We start from the raw sequence: 5000 nt of genomic DNA on the forward strand, positions 1-5000 counted from the left end.
GACCATCATCGGCATAGGCTGCCCTTCGGTACGGGCACTTGCCTCGACCGCCATCGGCACAAGCTGGGCCCTGGTGTGGGTTGTTGCCTCGATCACCAGCGGCACATGCTGAGCCTTGGTGCGGGCGGTTGCCTCGAGCACCATCCGCAGACCCTGGGCCCTGGTGCGGCCGGTTGCCCCGATAACCATCGGCACACGCTGGGCCCTGGAGCGGCCGGTTGCCTCGATCACCATCGGCAAAAGCTGGGCCCTGGTGCGGGCGCTTGCCTCGACCACCATCGGCACACGCTCGGCCCTGGTGCGGTCGGTTGCCTCGAGCACCATCGGCACACGCTGGGCCCTGGTGCGGCAGGTTACCTCGACCACCATCGGCACACGCTGGGCCCTGGTGCGGGCGCTTGCCTCGACCACCATCGGCACACGCTCGGCCCTGGTGCGGTCGGTTGCCTCGAGCACCATCGGCACACGCTGGGCCCTGGTGCGGGCGCTTGCCTCGACCACCATCGGCACACGCTGGGCCCTGGTGCGGGCGCTTGCCTCGAGCACCATCGGCACACGCTGGGCCCTGGTGCGGCAGGTTGCCTCGAGCACCATCGGCACACGCTGGGCCCTGGTGCGGTCGGTTGCCTCGAGCACCATCGGCACACGCTGGGCGCTGGTGCGGGCGCTTGCCTCGACCACCATCGGCACACGCTGGGCCCTGGTGCGGCAGGTTGCCTCGAGCACCATCGGCACACGCTGGGCCCTGGTGCGGTCGGTTGCCTCGATCACCATCGGCACACGCTGGGCCCTGGTGCGGGCGGTTGCCTCGACCACCATCGGCACACGCTGGGCCCTGGTGCGGCAGCTTGCCTCGAGCACCATCGGCACACGCTCGGCCCTGGTGCGGTCGGTTGCCTCGAGCACCATCGGCACACGCTGGGCCCTGGTGCGCCAGGTTGCCTCGACCACCATCGGCAGCCTCGACCACCATCGGCACACGCTGGGCCCTGGTGCGGGCGCTTGCCTCGACCACCATCGGCACACGCTCCGCCCTGGTGCGGTCGGTTGCCTCGAGCACCATCGGCACACGCTGGGCCCTGGTGCGGCAGGTTGCCTCGACCACCATCGGCACACGCTGGGCCCTGGTGCGGGCGGTTGCCTCGACCACCATCGGCACACGCTGGGCCCTGGTGCGGGCGCTTGCCTCGACCACCATCGGCACACGCTGGGCCCTGGTGCGGGCGCTTGCCTCGACCACCATCGGCACACGCTGGGCCCTGGTGCGGCAGGTTGCCTCGAGCACCATCGGCACACGCTGGGCCCTGGTGCGGTCGGTTGCCTCGACCACCATCGGCACACGCTGGGCCCTGGTGCGGGCGCTTGCCTCGACCACCATCGGCACACGCTGGGCCCTGGTGCGGCAGGTTGCCTCGAGCACCATCGGCACACGCTGGGCCCTGGTGCGGCAGGTTGCCTCGAGCACCATCGGCACACGTTGGGCCCTGGTGCGGTCGGTTGCCTCGATCACCATCGGCACACGCTGGGCCCTGGTGCGGGCGCTTGCCTCGACCACCATCGGCACACGCTGGGCCCTGGTGCGGCAGCTTGCCTCGAGCACCATCGGCACACGCTCGGCCCTGGTGCGGTCGGTTGCCTCGAGCACCATCGGCACACGTTGGGCCCTGGTGCGGCAGGTTGCCTCGACCACCATCGGCAGCCTCGACCACCATCGGCACACGCTGGGCCCTGGTGCGGGCGCTTGCCTCGACCACCATCGGCACACGCTGGGCCCTGGTGCGGTCGGTTGCCTCGAGCACCATCGGCACACGCTGGGCCCTGGTGCGGCAGGTTGCCTCGACCACCATCGGCACACGCTGGGCCCTGGTGCGGGCGGTTGCCTCGACCACCATCGGCACACGCTGGGCCCTGGTGCGGGCGCTTGCCTCGACCACCATCGGCACACGCTGGGCCCTGGTGCGGCAGGTTGCCTCGAGCACCATCGGCACACGCTGGGCCCTGGTGCGGCAGGTTGCCTCGAGCACCATCGGCACACGCTGGGCCCTGGTGCGGGCGCTTGCCTCGAGCACCATCGGCACACGCTGGGCCCTGGTGCGGTCGGTTGCCTCGACCACCATCGGCACACGCTGGGCCCTGGTGCGGGCGCTTGCCTCGACCACCATCGGCACACGCTCGGCCCTGGTGCGGTCGGTTGCCTCGAGCACCATCGGCACACGCTGGGCCCTGGTGCGGGCGCTTGCCTCGAGCACCATCGGCACACGCTCGGCCCTGGTGCGGTCGGTTGCCTCGAGCACCATCGGCACACGCTGGGCCCTGGTGCGGCAGGTTGCCTCGACCACCATCGGCACACGCTGGGCCCTGGTGCGGGCGCTTGCCTCGACCACCATCGGCACACGCTCGGCCCTGGTGCGGCAGGTTGCCTCGAGCACCATCGGCACACGCTGGGCCCTGGTGCGGGCGGTTGCCTCGAGCACCATCGGCACACGCTGGGCCCTGGTGCGGGCGCTTGCCTCGACCACCATCGGCACACGCTGGGCCCTGGTGCGGGCGCTTGCCTCGAGCACCATCGGCACACGCTGGGCCCTGGTGCGGCAGGTTGCCTCGAGCACCATCGGCACACGCTGGGCCCTGGTGCGGTCGGTTGCCTCGAGCACCATCGGCACACGCTGGGCGCTGGTGCGGGCGCTTGCCTCGACCACCATCGGCACACGCTGGGCCCTGGTGCGGCAGGTTGCCTCGATCACCATCGGCACACGCTGGGCCCTGGTGCGACAGGTTGCCTCGAGCACCATCGGCACACTATCGGCCCTGGTGCGGGCGGTTGCCTCGACCACCATCGGCACACGCTGGGCCCTGGTGCGGGCGCTTGCCTCGAGCACCATCGGCACACGCTGGGCCCTGGTGGGTTTAGGCACATCTTCAAATTTCTGCCGTGCCAATGCCATTTTTATGGCTTGTAAATTCATACAATGGTCCCCTAAGCCTTCACGTGAAGTTTCGTTGGAAGATGACTCGTTTTCTATTTTTCACGATTTTCGAAACTTTTTGCGGTTCGGGATTTTTTAAAATTTTTTTATAAGGATTTTTGGCCCCAAATTTTGTAGGCATGATCCTTCTATTTTTGTTGGCATGCACAAAAAAATTCAGCTAAAAACTCGAAGTAGAGAAGATTTTGTGACCGTTTGAAAAAAGTGTCCCCATTTCAGACACTTTAACGGCTACTGGTAGCAAACCTGTAAAATCTCAAATGCTCTTTAAGGGGGTGTGAATTCTCAGAGGTTTGATGAGGGATAGGGGGCCAACACAAGGCCAAGTACCAGCACCAATCGCACATCATGTGCGCACACCCCCCCGGCCCCCCTCCCAATCGCCGGAACCCCAATGCCGCCGGTCAGGTTCTCCGGCGGTACTCCGGCGGTACTCCGGCGATGCTCCGGCGATGCTGTCCCGAGTGAAAAAAATGCGGCACCAGCACATGCTGGAGCCAAGCATGGGCACCGTGGCTCAAAATCGAACTTCGGCCAAGGCCTCGACCATCAATGGCACATGATGACGCATGGTGATGGCACATGCATCGACCATCATCGGCATAGGCTGCCCTTCGGTACGGGCACTTGCCTCGACCGCCATCGGCACAAGCTGGGCCCTGGTGTGGGTTGTTGCCTCGATCACAATCGGCACATGCTGAGCCTTGGTGCGGGCGGTTGCCTCGAGCACCATCGGTAGACCCTGGGCCCTGGTGCGGCCGGTTGCCCCGATAACCATCGGCACACGCTGGGCCCTGGGGCGGGCGCTTGCCCCCAGCACCATCGGCACACGCTGGGCCCTGGTGCGGGCGGTTGCCCCGAACAGCATCGGCACAAGCCGGCCCTTGGTGCGGGCTCCTGGCTCGACCACCATCGGCACACGCTGGGCCCTGGTGCGGGCGGTTGCCTCGAACACCATCGGCACACGCCGGCCCTTGGTGCGGCCGGTTGCCTCGACCACCATCGGCACACGCTCGGCCTTGGTGAGGGCGCTTGCCTCGACCACCATCGGCACACGCTGGGCCCTGGTGCGGGCGCTTGCCTCGACCACCATCGGCACACGCTCGGCCTTGGTGCGGGCGCTTGCCTCGACCACCATCGGCACACGCTGGGCCCTGGTGCGGGCGGTTGCCTCGACCACCATCGGCACACGCTCGGCCTTGGTGAGGGCGCTTGCCTCGACCACCATCGGCACACGCTGGGCCCTGGTGCGGGCGCTTGCCTCGACCACCATCGGCACACGCTGGGCCCTGGTGCGGGCGGTTGCCTCGACCACCATCGGCACACGCTGGGCCCTGGTGCTGGCGGTTGCCTCGACCACCATCGGCACAAGCCGGCCCTTGGTGCGGGCGGTTGCCTCGAGCACCATCGGCACACGCTGGGCCCTGGTGCGGGCGGTTGCCTCGACCACCATCGGCACACGCTGGGCCCTGGTGCGGACGGTTGCCTCGAGCACCATGGGCACACGCTGGCCCTTGGTGCGGGCTCTTGCCTCGACCACCATCAGCAGAAGATTGCCCCTACGTCGAACACCATCGATACATGCCGGGCCTTGGTGTGGGCACATGCCTCGAGCTGGTGCGGGCGGTTGCCTCGACCACCATCGGCTCACGTTGGCCCTTGTTGCGGGCACATGCCTCGACCACCATCGGCACCTGCGCACCCTCGGTGTGGGATTTGCTTGTTTGGAAAAAGTGTCCCCGTTTCAGACATTTTAACGTCTACTGGTAGCATATCTGTAAAATCTCTAATGCTCTTTAGGGGGTGGTGGTCCGGCACCCCCTCTCCCCCCCCCACGGGGGGAGTAGGTGTGCGCGATGGGCCTCCCATTGCGTGCACCCCGGCCAACGTCCCTCGAACAAAATACAGGGCGTGCATGCCTTCCGGCGATTTTTGTCCGGCGACTGGTTGCTCCGGTGACCGGCAGGCGCCCATGGCCTCGATCGGTTGGCTTGCATGCAAAAAAAGGGAGCC

This window comes from Durio zibethinus, unplaced genomic scaffold (assembly GCF_047325235.1).
Source record: "Durio zibethinus cultivar Kanyao isolate XHJ-2024 unplaced genomic scaffold, ASM4732523v1 HiC_scaffold_3, whole genome shotgun sequence".
NCBI classification, from domain to species: Eukaryota; Viridiplantae; Streptophyta; class Magnoliopsida; order Malvales; family Malvaceae; genus Durio; species Durio zibethinus.